The 24,616-nt window shown below is 38.5% G+C and overlaps 1 protein-coding gene and 1 non-coding gene across 9 annotated transcripts in view; both read right to left on the reverse strand.

Annotated features, from left to right (window-relative positions):
• KLHL3 (kelch like family member 3) overlaps nucleotides 1–24,616 on the reverse strand; it is a 266,577-nt gene that overhangs the window by 221,928 nt on the left and 20,033 nt on the right. The window lies entirely within an intron of this gene.
• LOC112318220 (small nucleolar RNA SNORA66) lies at nucleotides 22,048–22,180 on the reverse strand. Its single transcript, XR_002976193.1, has one exon. It is a non-coding gene; the product is annotated as a small nucleolar RNA SNORA66 (small nucleolar RNA).

Below are 24,616 nucleotides of genomic sequence, written 5' to 3' on the forward strand. Positions count from 1 at the left end.
GGTTGTTCATGCATTCAATAACATTTGTTGGACACCTGCTCTGGAACATGTACTGTGTCAGATGCTAAGGATACAACAATGGACAAGAAAAACAAAAGCCTATCCTTAGGAGCTAACATTCTATTATGATTAAAGGATAGAATCTCACCCAGTAGAGAGTCCAGGACCTAATAAATGTTCAATATAAGTGTTAGTTGTTATTGTTACTATTATTTAAAATGCATTTAATATCCACATGTAAAAAACAAATTAGCAAATAAATCTTACAGAGACAACTCCAAGCAATATTTTAGGGCACAAAACAGTTCACATAGCTGTGTTTCACAAAGACAGATATTATCACCATGGCAACATTTTTTTGAGTTCCTTAAGAGCACTTGCTTGATACTGCAGTGAGGTTCAGGCATGATCTGTAAAAACACCTTGTAAAAAAGTAGGGGGTAGAGAAAATCCTCTCAAGTTTATGTCCAAAAACAACAATTTTCTCTATGGAATCATTTAGTAAAATTTAATGTATATAATCTTAAATTAAGAAACATAAATTAGAGGATAATTACTTGTATTATAGTGGGAGTCATCAAGGATTTCCTTTCAACAGCCAGCTTCCCTAGCCTATTCAAAACACGATGTACTGTTCAAAACTCCACATGATTAACAAGCACATGAAAAGATACTCAAATCCTTAATCATTAGGGAAATGCAAAGCAAAACCACAATGAGGTGACACTTCAAGTCCACAAGGGTGGATATAATTTTTTAAATGGAAAATAACAAGGGTTGGAAAAGATGTGGAGAAATTGGTACCCTCGGCATTGCTGGTGGGGATGTAAAATTAGTTCAATCTCTGTGGAAAATGATTTGGCAGTACTTCAAAAAGTTAAACATGAGAATTGCCATACTATGGGCAATTCCTGTCCTAGATATATTATATAATCAGAACAATTGTGGGTACATGCATGCTCATAGCAACACTATTCACAACCGCCAAAAGGTAGAAACAGTCAAGATGTTCTCGATGAATGAACAGATAAACAAATTGTGGTATATACATACAATGAAATATTGCTCAGCCATAAAAAGAAATGGATTACTGTTATATACTACAATGTGGATAGATCTCCAAAATCTTATGCTAAGTGAAGGAAGCCAGATACAAAGTCATATATTATATGACAACACTTACATGAAATATCCAGAATAGATAAATCCATGGATACAAAATGCAGACTGGTGGTTGTCAGGGGGAATGGGGAGGATGGAATAGGGAGACTACTTAATAGATAAGGGGTTTTATTTTGGAATGACGGAATTTTTTAGAATTAGGCAGAAGTTGTACACCATTGTGAATGGACTAAATGCCACTGAGTTGTATTACAATGTTTAGTTTATAACAAATATTCTTTTAAAAAGTGTTACTTTTATGTTACATGCAATTCATCTCAATAAATTATTTTTTAAGATGTTATCCACATGAGCTAAAAACATAAAAATGTAAGAAAAAAATTACAAGTGATTGCTTAGCCGTCTCAGAAAACCCATGTAAAGAGGGCCTATATCTATTCGCAGTGAAGGAAGAAACAGGAGCTCTTAGAAAGATCCTGTTAAAGAACAATTTTTAACCCTTTGTAACAGTATGAATGGACCTGGAGAACATTAAGATGAGTGAAATTAGCCAGTCAGAGAAAAACAAATACCCTATAATTTCATTCATATGTGGAATCTAGTGAACAAACTGAACTAACAAGGAAAATAGAGACAGACTCATAGATGGAGAACAGGAAAACAGCTAAGTGGGGAGAGGTTAGAGGGTGGAGTGATTTAACAAAGAGAAAAAAGGACTCATGGACACGGACAACAGTGGGGTGGGTGATTCCTGGGGAGAGGAGGGTATGATGCAAAACCAGTTTCTCTGTGTATGTGACAAATAGCTTCTCTTCTTTGGATGTCAAGTCCTTGTCTGTTTTAAAAAAAAGTTAAGGAGAAGTTAGCTTGGATGACCTGAAGCTTGCCTTGATCTTTGACAGCCAGGTAAGAACCAGTACCCAGGAGCCAGATGCTGAGTCAAGATTCCTACAGATAGCAGAGCCCTTTCAGCTCTCTGTACTCATGATCACATAACATAAATCACTTCTCTTCTGACAAAAACATGCCGTGCTTGATGAGGGAGACTACATTTCTAATGAATCATTCCAGGAAAAATTTGCCATTTTGCATTACTACTGGAAATAGGATTACTGTGTATTGAGTTTCCCCAGCTTTTGTCATGACCAACAAGCATCATTAACTTTTAAAAACAAATGACTGAAACTAGAGAGTGATGTAGTCTAGAACTACGAAAGAAAACAAAATAAAATAGTTTGTCTAAATAGATGTTCAAAAAAAACCAGAATACTGGCTGCCCTGGCTGTTGTGTTGTGGTCTCTGTGGATTGAGTGGAAAGGTTGCCAGTTTGATTCCTGGTCAGGGCACAGGCTTGGGTTGCAGGCCAGGTCCCCAGTTGGGGCCGTGTGAGAGGCAACCGATTAATGTCTCTCACACGTAGATGTTTCTCTTCTTCTCTTTCTCCCTCCCTTCCCCTCTTTCTAAAAATAAATAAATAAATAAAATCTTTTTAAAAAATACTGGCTGAATCGATTGGCTTACGAAATTTTTACAACATGGGGGCAATCACAATTCCATTTAGTTTACTGTATTGCAATAATCCCGTATTACTTACTTAGGAGTTACTTAGGGGAACTAAGAATTACTAAGGATTGCACTTAGGATACACTTAGTTTACTATAAATGTAGTATAACATTTATGTTTCTTCCTTTTGTTGGTTCTTCCATAACACTCTCCAGCTGCCCAGTACTAGGCACACAGCAGGTCTTCTATCAAAGCTTGCTGTTTAATCATATAACCTGTTACAGAGAACTAAAGGCTACACTTGTCACAGAAACTTTCAGTTTATTCATGATAATGGGAAGTTTATTATTAGACATAAATTCTTTTCTTTAAATATATTTTATTAGCCTTGACTGGTGTGGCTCAGTGCATTGAGTGTCAGCCTGCAAACCAAAGGGTCACTGGTTCGATTCCCAGTCAGGGCACATGCCTGGGTTGCAGGCCAGGTCCCCAGTAGTAGGCACACAAGAGACAACCACACATTGATGTTTCTTTCCCTCTCTTTCTCCTTCCTTTCCCCTCTCTCAAAGTTTCTTTTGAGAAATCAGCTGACAGTCTTATGGGAACTCTCTCCTTTTCTCTTACTGCCTTTAAGATTCTCTCTTTCTCTTTAACCTTTGGCATTTTAATTATTATGTATCTTGGTGTTTTCCTCTTTGGGTCCAACTTTTGTTTGGGACTCTCTGTGCTTCCTAGACGTATATTTCCTTCACCCAATTAGGTTAGTTTTCTTTCATTACTTTTTCAAGTTTTCAGTTTATTGCTCTTCCTCTTATCTGTCTGGCATCCCTATGATCCAGATTTGCTATGTTTGGAGATGTCCCAGAGGCTTCTTATACTATCCTCTTTTTAAATTCTTTTTTTTTTTCCTTGCTGTTCTGATTGAACACTTATTTCTTCCTTATGTTCCAAATTGTTGATTTGAATCCTGGCTTCATCCCCACCATTGTGGGTTCCCTGTAGATTTTTCTTTATTTCACTTACTGTAACCTTCATTTCACCCTGGGTCTTTTTTATGTTGTTGCCATACTCACTGAGTTCTCTGAGCATCCTGATCACCAGTGTTTTGAAATCTGCATCTGAAAGGTTGGTTATCTCTGTTTCATTTAGTTATTTTCTGGGGGTTTGTTCTGTTCTTTCATTTGGGGCCATATTTCTTTGTCTCCTCAATTTGGCAGCCTCCCTGTGTTTGTTTCTATGTATTAGGTGGAGCTGCTTTGACTTCCTGTCTTAGTAGCGTGGCCTGTTGTAGAAAAGGCCCCTGTAAATTGTGTGGGGTGGAGCTTTAGGTAATTGCCAAGGCAGGGCAACCCACCTCACCACTCTATGGCTCTGAGTTTGGGGAGGGTTTGGAGAGGGGAAAATGTCTCTGCCTGGCTTCTGGAGGTTTGCCTAGCACTTGCCCTATTTCCAGTCACTTCACTTACTCCCCGTATGTGACTGGTGCCCTTCCAGCTGTTACCCTGATGCTGAATCCCAGAGAGAGTGCATCTACATACATTCTAAGTCCATGCAGGCCCTTTAAGCGGAGTCTTCTGAAAATCCAGCAGTTTCTTCTGCCGCCCCAACTCTCACTGGTTTTTACACACAGAAGTAATAGGGATTTATCTCCCTGGTGCTGGAACCCTGAGCTGTGCAGTATGGCCTAGGGCTGGGATCACTCACTCCCAAGGTATCCCTCCTGATTTTTATCCATCACACAGGAATTTGGAACTGCCCATTCAACCGCCACCTTCTCCATGCCACACCATGTTTCCGCGCCTCTCCACCTATCTCCATGTCTCTGTCCCTCCTACCCGTCTGGATGAATGTGATTTCTTTAAATCCTTGCTTGTTAGACTTCCATACAGCTCAATTTCCTGATGGTTCTAAGTGTTATTTGTGTTGAGGTCTAGTTGTAATTATTTCTGTAATTGCACAAGGAGGTGAAGCGTGTTTATCTATACCTCCATCTTGATCAGAAGTCCCCCAGACCTAAATTCTTGCATTGTATTTATGGAGTGCTAATCAAACCTTTCCAATCAAAAGCACATCCACCAATATTGTATAAAACAGAAGTCCTAAGCTTCCAAGAAAAAAGTGCGGTTCCACACACCCCTCCATAAATATCTACAACCCTACATAGGTTCTCCACCAAAGCCAACGCCAAGATGTTAGATTTCTGAAATGAGTAAAGCTGTATTCCTGATCCAAACAATTATAGCTATCTCCTGTCTTTAATGTCCTTGAAATGCCAATACCAAAATTCTTTACATTCCAGCTAAAAATGCTTTGATCTCCATGAGACTTTGGCTTCAGCCCTGCCTTTTATCTCATAGTTTTCATTTAGATTTAATGTATAATCATTAGTGGTTAACTCACAGTCACATATTTTTGTCCTTTTCTGTGGTAAATTGAAAGCTGGGGCTACACCAGAGTGGACTAGGGAAACCCTTCCCCAACCCTTCCATTGGATACCCTAGCCTCTTTGCACACAGCTGTCATTACGGTTTATGCCCCTACTTGCCAGAGAACAGGGATCTATCTCAAACAAACCCAGCCTCAAGGGGCTCTTTCTGAGGGGACAATAGAAGCAAAAAAGTAGAGACACCACATGGAGGCTGTGAGTACCTTTGAAACCAAAACTGCTGGTTGGCTGGGTTTTCTCATGCCGTAGTAATTCTACAGATGAGAACAATCGAATATTCTTAATTCCTTGGGCATAGGACAGAGAATACAATCCTGATGCTTTTAATTTATAAGTAGCTAGTATGGTAGCTTCCCAACTCTACTCCTCTCAGGACTAAGTACATTTACTCACTCATTCACTCACGCACGCACCAATAAACACCTTCTTATCTAATGTCTGTTATTAAGCACTAAGCAAAATGCAGGAGTGGGTTCAAAGATATACTGCAACTCACTATATCCTGGCTCTAAACACCTGGAGCTGCTAAAGTTTCTGCACTTGCCAGAACTCCTCTCTTTGGTCAGACAAAACTTCCAAGTGCCACGCTGGGTGCATGGGAGACTACAGAAAGAGCAGCCCTTTCATTCTCTTCAATGTTGTCTAAGCCCTTGAATCTCTGCACTGTGGAAGCCTGGCAGAATTTGAGCAAAGATCTACAAAAGGGCAGCTGGTGACTTTAAGACTGGAAATGAGTGCTGGCCAGTGTGGCTCAGTTGGTTGGAGCATCACTCCCATAACCAAAAGGTTGCAGGTTCGATTCCTGGTTAGGGTACATACCTAGGTTGCAGGTTTGATCCCTGATCATTGGTCCAGAACCAGGCACTATGAACCAGGCCCATTCCAGGCATATACAGGAGGCAACCAATCGATGATTCTCTCTCACATCAATGTTTCTCTCTCTCCCTTCCTCTCTCTCTGAAAGCAGTGGAAAAAAAATGTCCTTGGGTGAGGATTAAAAAAAAGACCAGAAATTACGGGAGAGATCAAGAGAAATTGCATTAATAGAGCCAGAAGGAAAGGAAAAGGATATGTGGAAAAAAGAAAAGTCATGAAGAGAGAACAGTAAATAGCTGATCTCTCCCTGGGATGGCAGCGGGACTTGGGCTCACCTTCTAGAGCTCAGGAAGGTCTAGAGCTAATATCTACCTGTGAAGCATCTCTGACCTAGATTAAAATATCTGTTATGCACATTATGCTAAATGCAGGGAAACAGGTGGAGAGAGAATAAGCATTACTGAATCCCTATTGGATCTTTCCTTACATCACACAGATTCAGTCAAAAGCCTAAGGAAATCCAAGGAATTTGTTTTTATGTACTTGATCTGTGGTTGATATTTTTTTCCTCTCACTTCACTGCCATGTGTTCCAAGTTTTCTATAATGAGAATGCATTTTTATAGAAATATTTTAAAAGATTATTTTATTTCTTTATGTATTTATTCATTTTTAATACTCATCCAAAGAGCCCTGGCCGATGTGGCTCAGTAGATTGAGCACCAGCCTGCAAACCAGAGGGTCACTGATTTGATTCCCAGTCAGGGCGCATGACTGGGTTGCGGGCCAGGTCCCCAGGAGGGGGCATGCGAAAGGCAACCACACATTGATGTTTCTGTCCCTCTCTTTCTCCCTTCCCCTCTGTCCAAAAATAAATAAATAAAATCTTAAAAGAAAATAATACTCACCCAAGGATATGTTTAGAGATTTTGGATAGAAACATAGGTGTGAGAAACATCAATTGGTTGCTTCCCACATGAGCCTTAACCAGGAATCAAACCCACAACCTAGGGTATGTGCCCTGAGTTGAAATTGAACCCACAACCTTTTGTTGTATGGGACAATGCTCCAACCAACTGAGTCACCTGGCCAAGACTAAATAAATTATTTTATAAAAATTTAAAAAGAAAAGCCTCCAGACTTGGAGAAAGGGCCCTGGGTCAAACTGGACATTGCTAAGTGGACCAAGAAATCCCAGAGCTCCCAAGACTTTCCACACTAATTGCTTCCAAAGCCTGAGTCGGTTGGCTTTTCTGAGTCTCGCAGTTAACAAGGGGATAATAGTATCAGCCTTCCTTACAGACTTGTCTGAAGGTCACAAGATAAATATGTGAAAACATTTTTTGATTATCAAGAACTTAATCAGTGTAAAATAGTAAATTATCCCAGTTAAAGGCAACTTCCTATAAAACTAAAAGAGAGTAGGAATAGATATAAAAAAAAACCATAGGGATTTACATGCATTTCCATTCCATTTTAGTTAAAATGAGATCCATAGATTAGGACTGACTGGCAAAGGCTCTCTGCTCAGGACACCTGAGACAATAACAGAAACACGTCAGCAATAAAAATCTTTACTCCACATCAGGTGACTTGGATCATTGCGGAATATTCAGGTCCTAGAACTGAGTTCCTGAGAATTCTTACCACCTTTCCAGCTCTGGTTGAATCTGACCCCTTGGGGGAAACACTGAAACCCAGCTGACATGGAAAAGTCCTAGCAAAAATGTATTTGAAATTAGAAGAGCTCAAGTACTTTCCCCTGAGACTGGCCCTGAGTTTGGTTTTGAGTTCTCACCTCGATGTATTTAACTATGTCCTAGAGGACCTGGAGGGACTAATTAACTGAGACGGACAAGAAGCAACAAGAAGTATGTCAGGACAGAGCTATAGACTTTTACTGACACTAGTCCATGGCCAAATCTGTTTCTTATTCTGGCTATTTCCACAGTGTATCAGGACAATGGATGATGTCAACACCCGCCAAGAAGACAAGTTATCTCAACACTGAACCCCTGGCAGCAGAATCTGTGCCCTGATTTATTTTTAGTACTTTCTACCTTAGTAATCCAGTCAGATGAAGAAAAGCCAGCAACCTGATGTTCTCTGAGCTCACCACCTTTATTTACCCCTTAGCAATCAGCAAGACATTCGGTCACCTGGTAGAGAATTAGGAGTTTGGGTTCCCATCATTTGCCAACCAGGATTATAATCCCAACCCAAGTAGAAGTGTGGGCCTCACCATTTTATTGATAGCAACCTTTTTTTGCTCAAGCGAGAAAGACAAAGAGAGGTTGCTAACAAAAACAGGTATAAATAGTCTATCATTTTTATCAGCAGGGTGGAGGATGGGGTAAAAAGCAAGAATCCTACTTTACTTTTCAGAAAACGTTAGACCTCAAATTAGGGCACACATGCTGTTCATCTTAAACTTCATACTGTACTACTGCCAAGAGTCCACAATGAATAGTGAGTGACTTTTCACCAAGATGCAGAAAGTAAAATATCAAAAGATTAACCAGTCATTTCTACATTTTTGCATTTGGATTTAATCCTAAATACTCAATTTTATTTCAATCCCATACAGCTTGTGAGGACAGAGCTATACAACACCAGCTGTCCTCGTATTTAAAAGTCGCACCACAAAGACATAATTAGAATCAAGTGAGGATCATATTCCTCGGCAACAATTCTGCTCTGTATCCCACTGATCCCTGAGCCACAACTGACAACCAAATGCCAGCATTATTGTTGTTTTTCTTCAACATTTCCTAAGCAGCCTCAATGTGGCAGAAACTGTATAGATCACGGAAAGAAGGAGGGAAGAGAAGGAGGGAGGGAAGGAGGAAGGAAGGAGGGAGGGAGGGAGGGAGGGAAGGGTATGTGCCCTAAACTCATAGAATTATACCCCTGGGTACAAATTTATTTTCAAGGTTATTTTTCACGAAGGTGGGAAGAAAGTATGTACTGTTTTGACAGAAGAAGGAGTGGATGAAGTCAACTATCACAACCCTCCCCCAATTTTTTTTGGAGTTTTCCACTTCAGGAATTTTCTAAACTTACATGAGGCTCAAATTAGACTGAGTCTGGGTAAGGTACAACTGTTCATTAAATCAAACAGGAAAGATCAAATATCATCTTGGTGTTAGATATTTAGTGTTGAATTGGATCTCGCAGAAAAATTTACCAAGTACATAGTTTATGGCTGCATCCTTAAATAAGTGAGGGATTGGCATGGATCTCTGGGACTTTGGGCAGACTGAAGAGATTTATGATCCAAACAACTTCCCAGTCCCCCCACCCAGGGCCAGTCTGTAAAGTAAGTAGCTTCCTTGCTGCCAGTTCCCTCCTCTCTCCTTTCTGCAAATGGTCTCATTTGGCATTAAGGGCCAGGAGTTGAGTCTTTGCTATTTGATACCTAATATGAAACTTCTACCCCATCTGTCCTATACATGATGACAGATAAATCTCCCTTAAGTACAGGTCCTATCATGTCACTGTATAACCAGTACAGAAGCCTGCAATGATTCCTTAACACATAATATCATCTAAATCCTTACCCTTGTACTCAGGGCTCCTTGAGATCTGATCCTAACCAATCTTTTCAATCTTCTCTCCTGTCAAACTGACTTACTTGCTATTCTCTATGCATGCCTCACATTTTAGCAATGTTAAGACTTTGCTCATGCTATTTGTCAAATTGTGCTCTGTGGACCAGAAGCATCAGTTTTACCTGGGAGTTTGTGAGAAACACAGGATCTCAGGCCCAACCTAGATCTACTAAATCAGATTCTGCATTTTAACAAGATTTTCAGGTGTGAATATGCACATTAAGTTTTGAGAACCACTGCAAAACTATCAAATGCTTTTCCATGTGCTTGAAGGGCTATTATTATCATTAATTTATCTCTCTATAGAATATGTAAGTACCTAGAAAATGAAGCACTATCCAAATTATGGGCCTAAGATATGTTGTCAGCCCTCAGAGACAAAGGAATACATTGAGTGCATACTCAAAAATCTATAGATTGACTAAATTGGTTTCAGTTCTGCAGCTAAAAAGGTAACTAAAATCACCATCCTTTACTGTCTGAAAAACCAGGCCTAACATAGACATCATACCCACACAAACACTAACACACAGGGTCTTATAGGGATAGGGTTTTTAACAGAAAACAAAATTGCAAAAGAAAATGATATTAAAGCCTGACGAGTAGCAAAACTGCTTCTGAAGCAATTAGACAACCACTCTAAGTTCCCTTTAAACTAAAACTGAGGGACTAGGTTTACTTGATGGGCTCCAAGGTCATTTTGGGCCCCAGTATTCAACGACTTTATGATTCTAGGTACATCACTTCTACACTGTCCCCTTTACAATGTCCCCTTTCCACACACACACACCCCCCCCCGTGACTGTAGGAACCAAGGACAGCCCTCAGATTAAGTCTGAAGCTGCAAAGCCTAACTTCCTCTCTCAGTTCTCTCCAGCCCCCAGCTTCTCCACAACCTCCCTGAAAAGCTCCAGCTCTGCACGCGTGTCTACTATCATTACACCTCCCTGTGACCTCCTGGCACTTCACACTGCTTCTTGCCTTCATGAGTTCATCACTGTCACACTTCTCAATCCCTCACACAGTTCAACACTGCCAAGGTGACAGCAAGTTAAACTAAACTGTGTTAAAAAAAGAAAGTTAGGAAAGAAATATGTCCTGCTAACCTTTCTAATCACCATCTTCTCCTCCCCTTGTAATTCCTTAGTAACTTTCTTGAGAGAACTGAAGTGGGGTATCATTACATCATATTCTACAATGAGGGCACTGGACCTACTTGGAATTTACCCTTGCGGTCTCAAATATTTTATTTACTAAACACACTTTCAGTTCTGCCCCTGCCAGGACTGCTGATGTGGGTCTTTGGGGACTTTGACCTAGAACTACTTCACATCTCAAAGTGGAATCAATGCAGTTACCACACATCTCTCTCACATTTTGTGAAAGCTTTTTACACACTGTCCAATTCTATTCATCTTAACATCACATATATTTTCTTATACATCTAAAAAATAGCAGAATTAAGCTTCTCTGTCAGAGTGAAGCTTCTGACCTAGTGTCCTGTGTATGATAAGATTATTGATGGAGATTTCTGTTCATATTCTTATGAGGCCCCTCCCAACTAAACCCAAAGGATAGTTATGAAGTAAAATGTCAGGTTTTTCCTTAGAACCCAGGTCCCCTTTCCTCCTAATTCCCAAGAAGGGCACAGGTTAAGGAAGTGTGTTTCTTATAGCAGAGATTAAGAACTTTCTGCTCTAGAGATGGATTGTGTGGATTTCTTCCTGGCTCCACCGATTACTTGCTATGTGACTTTGGGCAATTTGTAAAACCTCTCAAAGTTGGTGTTTCCTTATTTGTAAAAGGAGAACAATAACATATCTACATCTTGGGTTTTTATGAAGAATGAATGAGAAAATTATGGGTAGTGTAGTGCCTGGGTAATTAATTTCATTTTACAATTGTTAAAAATCAATCTCAGAGAGGATTGAGCAAAGTATTTTATTTTATTTCATTTCATTTCATTTTTGCAAGGCTAGCTGAATGCTACAGATTCTCCTCTCTAGGACTCTTCTAGTTACACGTGGCTCTAGCACACGCCACTGTCCGTGTGGTGGGTAACCTGACTCCCATCTAAGGACCGTATGTGGTCTTAGCTATCCTTGCGCACACAGAATTCCTCTTGGCAATAACTCTGCATGTGAGTGTAGAGCAAACAGAAATGGAACGTCCGTTTTTAAAAATCGGGCATGATCTTATAATATAAAAATGTATGTATTTGGGCCAGTGACATGAAAGAGGATACATTTCATTTTCTATTTTAGATTAAATATCAAAGGAAATACAGGAGGCAACCTATCTCTGTTTCTCTCTTACATTGATGTTTTTTTCTCTCTCTCTCTCTCTCTTACTCTCTCTTCCCTTCCCTCTTTCCCTCCTTCCCTCTCTCCCTCAACTGAGTATTACAATAAAAAAAAAAAAAAGACAAATGGAAGAGGGGAATGTATTCATGGAGAAATTTGTATCTTTGTCTGAATCAATCTATCAGAGGATTGGTATAAAACAAATCAGTTTTTATGTGGGCTTGAGTAAGTGATAACTTTGGGGGCTAAGTCTAAAGGAAGAAAACACTGTAACTACGAGAGACAGGGTTCTGGGGAGGGCTGAATAAAAGAGCTGGGGAGAGCCTGCAAAATACAAACTCTGTTGATTTGGCAGTTCTGCCAAAAATTGAACTGAAAGTTGTTGATTGCATCCAAGACAGTAAGGCCCTTAACTCCAGGCAACTCTTCTCCTGACATCTCCCATCAGCACTGCCACTGCCCGTGCGGCAGAATGAGAGCGGAAAGTATTGTAGGTCATTCTCCAAGAGTCTAGGCCTCGGCCACCACTGCTCCTTTGTTCCAGGGCTGGTGCAATTTCAATATTTTATCCTTAAATAAGAAAAAAAAAACCCTAAACCCAATCTTTAGCGAAATTCAAAAGTTCTCTAACAATACAAAGTAAAAAGTAGCTTCCCACATAATTCAAGCCAATCATCTGTTTATCTTATTATTTGAATCCTAAGACCTGAATTTTTATATATAGAATTCTACAAATTGGGTTTTTTTGAATTTAGTTCCTATACTGCCATAATTGAGGGTCCATGAAATCACAATAAAATAAAGTGGGGGAAGTTTTTCTTTACAAGAGAAGTGATTCTTGAACACTTGCTCTTAGAACTACGCCTCCATATGAGAAAGCCAACTATCCTGAGGTCACCATGCTGTAAACAGTCCAAGCCACATAAAGAGGTCCTGGAGGAATAGACACCATATGGAGAGAGACAGACAGACAGATAGACAGAGAGACACCAAATAGCACCAAGGTGCCAGTCATGTGAGTGAAGAAACCATCTTGGAAAAATGCAGCTGGGCCCAGATGACCCAGCTGACAACAGATGGATCAGAGATGAACCACCCAGCGAATGCTTCCTGATTTCCTGACCAAAAACCATGAAGTCATGGGAGGAAGATTATATGCTCCAAAAGAGCCCCTCAGTGAGCAAGAGTATCAAAATATGTCCCAGTTGTTTCCAAGCCTACTAAGATCTCAGCATCAGGGTGAGGAAGTAGTGACACTTCCTAATTCATGGCCAGGCAGCATATCCTTTGAAGGAGAGGCAGTCTGAGAAAGGCCGTGAGCAATGTGAACCCTGACATCCGGAAAACAAGTGCGGTAAGGGTTGAGCCACATAGATATCCAAATAGAAATCTGTATGCTAAGGTATAGTAATCTTTTAAAATAGCTTCACAAAGTAAGTGGTTTTATATCAAAATACCATTTTGCTATTGGAGGAACCATGAGAATCAGGACTTCAACATGAAGAAACATGATTGATAATTTCCTTGGCACTGTGCAAAATCAAGAAATTTGACAAAACACTAGTGGTGACAAAACATTGAGTATGATCAAGTAAAATTTCTAGTTATCTAGAAAATAACAGCTCACCCTTGACATTAGTTTAATGCAGTGATTTTCAACCTTTTTTTAATCTCATGGCACAAATAAACTAAAATTACTAAAATTCTGCAGCACACCAGAAATGTATTTTTGGCCAATCTGACAAAAAATATGAGTATAGTTTTGAGTCATTCACACTAACAGCTACTGTTGTGTTGGCTGCTGTCGTTTTTTAATTTGACAACCTAAGGGAAAAGAAGTCAGTGCCCCTGGCTAAATAGTCAGGTATTGCATGTTTTAAAAAATTATTGTGGCATACCAGTGTGCCATGGCACACCGGTTGAAAATTACTGATTTAATGTGTTGAAAATAAAAAGGTGATTTCTTTTCTGAAAAGCAAGAGATAAAGAACAAAAGAAAGAGCCAAATATGAAGACAATATGGTAAAGAAATCAAGAGATCTGAATGCTGGTTGGGTAGTTCAATTGGTTAGAGCATCATCCCAATTCACCAAGGTTGTGGATTTGATCCCTGGTCAGGGCACATACAAGAATCAACCAATGGATGCATCAATAGTACATGTGCTGCAGAAGTGAGCACTGAATGCATAAATAAATGGAACAACATATCAGTGTTCTCTCTCTCTCTCTCTCTGGTGTCTCTCTCTGTCTAAAAATAAATAAATATTTTTAAAAAGAAAGACCTGAAAAAATAAAAACCTACCGTTACTCAAACATGATCTAAATAAACAGGTAAGGTGCATGTTTACAATTTCCCATGTACCAAAACTTCCTTAAGAACTTTTCATAACCATCATCAAAATGCTCAATTGATGTCAAATATCACCTTCTCTTCAAACAGTATGAATATGTTCACAAGTTAAATTCATTCACTTTTGTGGGAACTGATAACCCTGTGCCATAGAAAGCAGAAGCTCTGGACTTGTTCAAAAAGTGATGAAAATCATCGTAACTCAATACATACAGACAACTCACAACTCCTTTTCTGACTTAACTCATGTACATCTTTCCTCAACTATTTTTCTCCTCTTCTTGCTCTGTTAGGTATAATACAAAAAAAAATTTCTGTATCTGTTGTTTTTTGGACACTTCAAAATAATTATCTTTTTCTGTGAACGAAGGTTACTTAGTATGGCATTTGTTAATATACAGTGGGTAAACAAATATTTAATATAAATCTAAAATAGATAAAATCATGTGACATTTTAAAACATTTGAAACGTATGTTGCTAACCTGCCTTACCTCACTTCTCTTTCCCCAATTTTTGTCCAATGTAGCCACTATCAGATTCTTCAGTTGCTCACTTGTAAAAGATCTACTATTCTTTTTTTTTCCAGACCACTGAACCCACACAATATTCATTAAGCTAGCATAACTCTGCAGACGTCCTAGATCTTCAGGCAATGTTATAAGGGCATTGCTCATTTGTATGATCTCTATGTATCCTGTCATCTTTCCAGGGTAAGAGTGCCAAGGCCTTGGACTCTTCATTTGGTGGAGTCTAATTCTGTTCTCTTTACAAAGAGCTAGGGTTACACTCAGCAAAGGTTACCATTTACGTGAGACATGAAGCCTGCTAGCATAACTCATCACTAAAGTAAAACCCCTAGCTATTTTTTCTCTCAAGGGCATACCGACGGCTACCTAAAATCAAGAAGGAACACCTCAGGAGGGGTCACATGTAGAACCCATGTGCATCCAGAATCCACATTTTCATTTTAACACTCTAGAGTATAGTATTATTTCATAGCAGTCAAGCAAAAGGGCTTCTTTTTTCTTGTTAAAACATCCTTTTCTAACCACTAAAGGAAAATACATGAGAATATAATATAAAGACTACAATGGCTTTAGCCCTTGCAGTAACTCGATACTTAAAAGGGAGCTTTCTTTTACAAATTATTCCTTTTCTGCAAGAGGGGAGTGATTGTCATATTTGGTTTTGTTTTATCATTTACTCAACGCTTTCCAAAAGATGTGTTTTCAGAAATAAATAACACTTTAAATTGTTTAAGTAATTCCAGAGCTCAGTCCATCTTTTAAACCTCTGCATTATGGAGTGGCACTCTAAGCCACAGCCCTACGTGCCAAATACCTTTGCTTTTGGCCCAACATTCATCTTTATTTATCTTATCCTCTCATGGAATTTCATCTATTCTGGTAATTATAAATCAGTGATTTTTAAAGCATGATCAGACCCTGAGATTTAAAAATATTTAAAAAGACCAAATGAAATTGAATAACAATAAAAATTAAAAAAAAAAAAAAGACCAAATGAATCTAGAGGAACCTTAGGGACCACCCCACTTCTCATTTCTCATTAGATATGAGATCACGGAAATCCTAAAGGGTCTTGCTCAAGGCCATGTAACTAATTAATGACAGATACAGAACCAAAAGTTCTTTGTGGGGTCATGTGATTCAAATGTTGGATTGGGTAAATAAATCATCATAAACATAGTTTTAAAAAAGTGCCAGGTTACAAATGCAGGAGATCCTGACTCTAATCTGTCTAATTACTGGCTTCAAAGTGAGCTCTAGACTTTCAAGTAGCTAACACAGAGGGAAATACAACCAATATTAAGGTTTGCAGTATCTGTGAGGAAAAACTAAACTAGTAGCATAGGAGAAGCCCAATTATTCATGATACTAAGGACTGAGATATACATGAATATTGTCAACATCCTTCTTATAGTAAACACAGCAATTTGTTTCATTAGATTTCTTATTATAACTTCAGACCAAAACATATGTTCACAGACACTAATACATGCCCTCTAAAGTTATGTTTTGGGAAATAACTCAATACCTCTTCTGGGTGCAAGTGCTACAGCTCTGGAAAGGTAAACATCTGGATTTTTTTGAACATGAAAGTAGTTCCATCTTAGTCAAGAACGTAGATGCTCTGGATTGACCTGCTGTCTGTAACCTACCTAGTGTGAGTACAATCAGTTGAACTAAATTTTATTAAGTTCCAGTGAAATTTAGACAGAATTTCTTTTTTCTATTTCTTGTAGGTACCCAGGAAAGTAAGAAAACATTTTCTGTGACTGTGTTTGGAATATGCTACAGAAATGAGAGTAAGTACAAAAGGTACATGTGAAGTGCATTTGTTGCATATGAATATAGGGAAATTCTACTTATAAAAATATACCCCCAAAATGCCCAGACTTTTAAGTTCTTATTTGCTTTATAAGTTATTTCTTGTGCATAATTTAAGTGTTTAGTAACAACCCACTGACTATTGGACTAAGACAAAGAAACTTTAAAGCAAAACTATTAGAAGACATAATCCCCTAATAATTGGTCAAAAAGGAAAAAACTGAAGTTGTTATGCAAATCAAAAGAAAAATAAGGATTATAGGTTTAAAATGTAATACATTCAAATGTATACAGTTAGGCATTTCTATCAAAGCCACCTCTGATCTTTCTTTCACTGGACTGTGTTTGGTTTTTGTTCTTCCACAGGATAAAGACGGAAACCACTAGAGTTTCTCTGACCATCGGTTCCCAGCTTAATAAAACCTCCAACATTGGATCAAATTATTCTACCTTAGTTCAACCATTGTATATTGACCCCCAGAGGGTAGGTTCAGTTTTAAAAAGCCTTTGGAGGGGTCCTGGTAATAGAGACACAGGCCCAGAGGAGAAGTTGCATTCATTAATGCAACTTTCTTGAAAAGCAGTAAGCGTGAGGAGAGCCTCCAGCTGCCGACCTCAGAGAAAATGACAAAGAAATCCATGGGTCTCAGAAATAGCTCCATGGTGGTGCTGTGGGTTGGCCACTTGTCTGTGAGCCAGACCAAAAGGAACAGTTGGTTTCTAGGAGCTCAGTCCCACAAAAAGTATTCCAACTATCTGAGGAATGAGTTTCCTATTTTAAAAAATGGGGGGCGGGAGAAGATGCTTTTTCAAAAACCTAGAAGATACAAGAGCAACTGTATGGAGGAGGGAAAAAAATCTAGTCAGTAAAATTTAGAAACCTTTAATATACAGTCTCTAAAAATTGCCAATACTCATTTCTCAAATGTAATTTCCCACTGTTCTATTTCACCATCTCAGCTAATGGAAATGCTGGAGGAAAGAGAAAAAAGGTGGCATTGGAGCCAACATCGAAAGTGACATCTAAATTAGAAGCATCATCCTTTTCAAAAAGGAAACTTAGGGTGTGGTTGGCAGCAGCTAAAACTGATCCAGTCAGTTCACAGCCACCGTGCACCTAGGTCTCAGGGCCTTGACACTATGGATGACAGCGTCTCTTCTTTTTCTTAGACCAGATGCAGATTTCTACAGCCGCCTGTCAGGATCCACTTGCATTTTGGCCCCCTGTTTACCAAGGTAACCTACCCACACTGCATGATGAAGTTTGGATTTTACAGATAAAATGTAGGCATTATCAAAGGGATACAAAGCAGGAAAGGGGAAACTAAACAGGACCTCAGAGACTATTATTATTTTCTATCGGAGATAACTGAGGTCCAGAAAGAGTGAAATGGCAGAGAGCAACTGATGGTTTATCCTGTGCTCTTTAGACTCTTGCTCTGTGTCAATCCTCCAGCTCTGAAGGGCAATCCTTAGTGCACTGTCCTCTCGAAGCAGACTCGGCTCTGCCTCACCTCAAGGTTCATCGGAGTCTCCTAACAAGCTAAAAGACATCATCATGAAGAAGTCAATGCACAAAGCAATATCTACTTCCTGCTTTGGTCACAGTCAGAAATCAGGACTGAGAAGGTTCCTGTATCACCTACTGGAAACAGCAGGATTTAATCAGCTAGGTCAAACCAAACTAAGGTTGAAGTCCTCTGGGCTCTCTGTCTCCCAGTTTCCAAACCTAACAGAACTGGAACCACTGCCCATTGCTGGACCAAGGTGTGAGAAGCAGGGTAGGGACGTAACCTGTACCACATACAGGATGGGCAACATAGGAAACAATGTCATTAAGAGAAAGAAGCACTACTATTGATCCTGGAAGCTCACTTTCAGCAAATGCTGTCAGGCCACAGGTGTCGATTATTGCCACAAGTCTCATCTGACTCCTGCTGCATTCCTTCCCTAGGATATACGGGTCCTGGGCATCAGGCCTCAAGCACTGGGCTGGCGGTCATTATGTCTCAACTAGGCCTCACCTGAGAGAAGGACTTCAGCTACTCCCTCTCTGGTCTCAGGATCAAGTTATAATCTAAAATATAATTCTAGATTCTAGATGTCCCTGGGCCTAGGAATAGAAAGGGGGGGGAATGAGGACTTAAGGAGCAAATTTACTACAAATGCCACCCATTCGTGTATGCATTTATGTGAGACTAAACTAGCTATTGTCAATAAGCACCTTTTAATATATCAATATAACTCCTCATTCTTGAAAGTTTTTAGATTATTTGTCTGAAATGAGCCTCAAAACCTCAAGGCAGGCTGAACATTTTTGTAGCCCTATTTCACAGATAAAAAACCTGAGGTCCACAGAGATCAAGAGTCTTCCAAGTTCCTAGGATCAGCTTCAACAAGATAGCGGCAGAGTCGAGATTTTGGCTCAAGTCCTCTAAGTCATGATTCAGGATCCTTAACAAATTAAAACACTGCCCATACTACTTGACCAATAATAAAGATTAAATCATGACTATATATGTACTCAACTAAACAATACAATGAAGTAAAAGACTTTTCAAATAATCTGTTTTCTATTTTGAAAAATAGCTCTTAGAGAGTAAATAACAACTTTCTCATTAAATGTAACCCTATGAAATTAAGATAAAAATAATTTATGCCTCCCTGTAAAGCACACTGGAAAGCACAAAAGAATGCCCAGCAGCTCCTTGTTTTGGTCTACACTCAGTTGTCAATAATTCTGACGGAAAAGCATACACACTACAGTGGCATCCCAAATCATTGTGTACAAGTATGGTGAAAATTTCCTCCATTCTGTGAATTCTCTGTTTGTTCTTCAGCATCTTCAAGACAGCTCCACAACCAGAGGTCAATTTGTCATGTTTGAATGCTGAGTCCAGGCTACAGCCACAGTGCAAGTTCACTGGTACAGAGAGGAAGAGCAGATAGCAGACTCAAACGACTTTCAGATTCTGAGGAAACGTATCGTGGTAAGATTTTTAATTTGCTTTTTATTTCAATTAACCTTGAAATATAATTCACATTTAAAAACTTAATAGTTGATATGTTGCAGACTCAGAAATTTCTATTGTTAATTGTTATTTTAAATCCAAATGATTTCTCCACAGAAACAATCAAAAAAGAAAAGATAGCTGTTTTGTTTTGAATTAAATGGTTTTAATAGCTGTGAAAGAACTGGTTTATTTTCATAAATTAATCTTAACTATCTTCCCAATGAGCTCTTGGCATACAAACAAAAAAAGATGTGAGAATGAATACATTTTTTAAAAGAGTGAAACAAATGAAAACTGATACATAACTTTCTAAATACTTTACTGTGTAAGTATCCTACAAAATAATTAATAATTAATTTAGGGAAGGGTAAAAAACATGCTACCCATCATGGTAAATACTAAGTGTATACTTTATAAACAATTTCTCATTTATCCTCACATCAACATTTTGAGGTATGTGCTATTACCTCCACTTTCTAAGTTAGAAAAACAAAACAAAACCTTAACATCAGAAATATTAAACACTTTGTCCAAGGTCACAAAGCTAGTAAATGCTGCAGCTAGGGTTCGAGTCCGAGATAGTTCCTGAGCCAAGTAAAGAAAATATATTCATTTATATGTTAATTCAAAACAACTGAACATTTGCACATCACATTTAAGAAACATCTGTATTATACAATGATATTTCTTGTTTTTTAAGATTTTATTTGTTTTATTTTAGGGAGGGGAAGGGAGGGAGAAAGAGAGGGAGAGAAACATCAATGTGCGGCTACCTCTCACGCACCCCCTACCAGGGACCTGGCCTGCAATCCAGGCATGTGCCCTAGACTGGGAATCGAACCAGTGACCCTTTGATTCGCAGGCTGACATCCAGTCCACTGAGCCTCACCAGCTAGGGCTTGATATTTCTTTTTAAAATAACATTTATTGCATTTTTCCAAAACTTACAAAGTTATTATAATAAATCTAGAAAATCTATAATAACACAAAGAAGAAACCTTAAATTACCCATTTCTTTCTCACCACCCAGAGAAAACTATTATTAACCTTTAATGTATTTTTCTACAGTAATACTACAGTACTTTATAACGTATTTAACTTTACTTTAAAGATATTAAAAGAAAAGGTTTTTCTTGGGAGAAAGAGGCTACCTCATGATTAGTGTAGCAATGATTCACATTCAGTGAAGAGATATTACCTGGTCTTACACTTATTTTAGAGATGCAGAACAAAGGCCCAAAGAAGAAAAGTAATTTCCACAAAGTCACAGAGCAATTTTGTGGTAAAATAGAACTAAAATACAGTTCCAGCACCCTGCTAAGTGTTTGTTTCTTTACACATCTTTTGTGAATTTCTACAGAATTTATAGTCTCTGACTCCAGATTATAGCCAAGTTTGTATTTTCTTCAACTTACTTCTCTTATACATATGGCCCCTTCTCCTGACTAAATTAACTGTCGCCATTTAAATTCTCTCTCTATTCTCTTGTTTCATATTTCAGGTGCTCATCATCCATTCCTGGTAAGTACAGTTTTTCAACATCTCAATAATAAATGACTAAGTCAAAATTAGCATCAGAAGACTTTGTCTCCTAAACTACTTTTGCCTTCATAAGCAGTTTTCAGACTACCCTATGCCAACTCTTGAACACAGAAGAAATGAGATAACTGGAATCTTTAAGTGTATTTATTCATCCATTCATTCACTCAACATCTATTTCCTGAGTACAGACTATGGCCAGGATCCAGGTTCCATTCTTGGCCACAGTTCCTGTCCTCACAGAGCATGCATTCTTCCTATAATTCCACTTGGTACAGTATTTGTGACTTGAACTATACACAGAGGCAGGAATGAGGTGTCCTGACATCAAACATCCAAACTGTTGAAATTGGGAGGCACAAATATTCTGGTCATGTTGAGTCTCTTCCCTTTTCAGAGGAAGTCTGCACCTTGATCATCACAGAAGTATTTCCTGAACATTCTGGAGAATTCAAGTACATTGCAGAAAATGAGGCTGGGACTGCAGTCTCCACAGCAAGCCTCTTTGTTTCCCCAGGTAATTATTCTTCAGGATCTCCCTGCTCCTTCCTATTCAACCCTGAGCCAAGAAGAAGATTCTCTGCTTCTACCTGAACTAGTGACTATATTTTTCAGAACGCAAAGAAAGTGCAGAAATCAGAGAGCACTCCAAAGTTACCCATCAGGAAATTTTCTCCAAAACTGGCCTCCTTTCCCCAGAGCAGTGGCAGCTACACAAAGGACAAAAATCCAGACAATACCCTAGTAAATCTTATGCCAACTATTCCTGAACCAGCTGTTCCCACTGAACATGAGATCCAGATTCCAAAGGAGGATTTCTGCACCACCAGTGAAAATTCCTCTGAGATACAACCACAATGGTAAGGGCAGAGAGACCTAACATTCAGTTATTCAACAAATGTCCTTGGTTCTATAGATAGAACAGTGAAAATATGGCAAAGCTCCTGCCTTCAGGGAGCTTGCATTCTGAGATTAATTACTTTATTGTTTTTTATACTGTACTGGGATACAATGGACCACCTCAGTAGCTTCTGAGGCTAATACATGTCTATCACCAAAATTACTTTAGCAAACCTGGTTCCCCTCACTTCTGCAACATTGTGCAGAGTTAGTGATCAAGTTTACATTTAGATGAATCACTTTAACTGTCATTTCTTCCTTGCCCTCCATCACCATGGATAAAATAGTAAGTGGTGTGCTTAGATTTACATTTAAGGGTTTGTTACAGAGACTTACTGAAAAAAATTAACAATGCTCAAATGGCACACTATTTTGAAGTGGAATCTTTTTCCAAAATACAATGCAGTGTCCTATCACAATATAAATGTGTAAAATATTTTGCAATGCAGGTGTCTTCATGGTCAGTCTTAGAATATAGACATAACTATCTGGATTGCATTGAGAGAACAAATGTATAGATAGGAAGATAATTCAGTAAGTGAATTTGCCATTCAGGCTATGTTTAAAACAACATAATCTACCACCATCACCACCCTCCAAACACAAACTTCAACCCAAAACATTGATTTAAAAACAACCTAAAAATTGCTACTTAAGGCCCTGGCCAGTGGCTCAGTTGGTTAAGTGTCATCCCAGTACACCAAGTTCATGAGCCTGATCCCCAGTCAGGGTACATACAAGAAGCAACCAATGAATACACAAGTGAGTGGAACAACAAACCAATGTCTGTCTGTCTGTCTGTCTCTCTCATCAATCAATAAAATTTTAAAAATTGATACTTAAAAGTCATTTATGATTTTTGCTTTCAACAATATCTAACATTGTCCACTAAATATTTTACCAGCATAAAGTTACCTTTAAATGTCTTTAATAAAACTTAAACAGCACTCTTGACTAGTTATCTAGTACAACTAAATGTAGTCTGTTAATTACAAAATTAAAAAATATTGGAATCTCTTTTAAGACAAGATTTCTTGAGTAATATTTGGGTCTCTTAAGTGAAAGAAATGTATCATGTTAGAGACTGAAGGAATCAGAGGTCATTTACATGAAGTTCTCATTCTACAAATGACTAAAATACAGATTGGTTTGCATTGTTGAGGGATGGTTCTTCATGCTTCTATGATGCTGAGATAGGGACATCAAGTGTTTCTTGCATGAAGACAGTGAGGGAAAGACTTTGGACTTTACAGACTAGCAGACCTGGAACAATGTATGTGAAGTACATAGTAGGAATTCAATAAATAGTAGCTATTACTTCACTGCATTGCTTTTTATCAGGATCAGTATATCTCCAGTAACAGTATGACTGTGATTTCTATTGGTCTCCCAGAACCCCTTTAGCTTCTGGGATCTCTAGTTGCCTGAGCAGTAGCTACCCCATAAATAAACATTTCTCATGGGGTCAAGTAAGAGTGGGTGTGTGAGGCAATACATAAGACTGCACATTTTTCAACAAACATTTATTAAGTACATTCCGTGCTAGACCTGCCTTGGGAACATAGCCAATACTGATATGTAAAACTTTTCTCCATGAGTACCTGTGTTTAGCAGTGAGCCTTTAGGACTTAAAAAGACCTTGAATTTATATCTTTCACAGGAGATTACCATCTTTATCATTAACAAAATCTTCTGTGGGTAAAATTATTGGGTAAAAGTTCCACAAAAGTTAACACGTTTTTACAGATGTCTATAATGAACTACACTGTCCTAGGCAAGATAAATTGTAAATAGTCCCTTCCTCAGAAAAAAAACTAACCTAATATAGGAGATATACCACATAACAGTCCATTGTATGATTTTCAGTTTTATTGGAGTCTCTCAGCAACCTCTGATTTAGATTAGTATAACAGATACTATCTTTGTTCTTCAGTTAATTATTAAAGCTCAGAGAGTTTAAGCAGCTTGTCTGAGGTTACACAGTAAGTAGGTGGTAGAGCAGGCATTAACACTTGGGTCTTCAAATAAAAAGGTTAATGTGTCTAGAAAGTTGTAAAACATTAACCAAATTAATGTTATCATTTGCACTGTTTGACTCCAAACCCAGTGGAATGTCCATTATTATATCTTATGTGAGAAGAACATAAGACTGAGTCAGGTGCTAGAATGGATATTTCAAATTACGAGTGCAACAAGTGGGGGTTCCTTCCATTATACGTCTATACAGAACTTCAGCAATCACAGTGAAGTCTGTAAACCCGGAAATAAGTAAAAGGTTCTTCGCCTGTAGTCCTCTCATCTGTGACATTTTCCTTCTCAGTTGATACAGCAGAAACTAGCGTCATCACATACACCTCTCCTCTGACTTTAGCAGCTCACAGAACTATTTTTACAATAGTATTTACTATATTTCACATTTTAAAAAACAAAAGCTATATATGAAGGAGAGATGAAGGAATGACAGCGAAACAGCTACCCTTCCACTGATGATAAGGAGGAATTTCCTTAACATGCAGCAGGAAATAACAGGAAGTTACATTGTGTGAGGCATTAGAACGATTTACCAGAGACCTTTACTGACATTTTAGAGAAAGAAATGAAAAAAGTTGTCTTTGGGGCAGGTTGAATATAGTTCTCCCAACTGACATCTTAATGATTCTTTC

This window comes from Desmodus rotundus, chromosome 10, assembly GCF_022682495.2.
Source record: "Desmodus rotundus isolate HL8 chromosome 10, HLdesRot8A.1, whole genome shotgun sequence".
NCBI classification, from domain to species: Eukaryota; Metazoa; Chordata; class Mammalia; order Chiroptera; family Phyllostomidae; genus Desmodus; species Desmodus rotundus.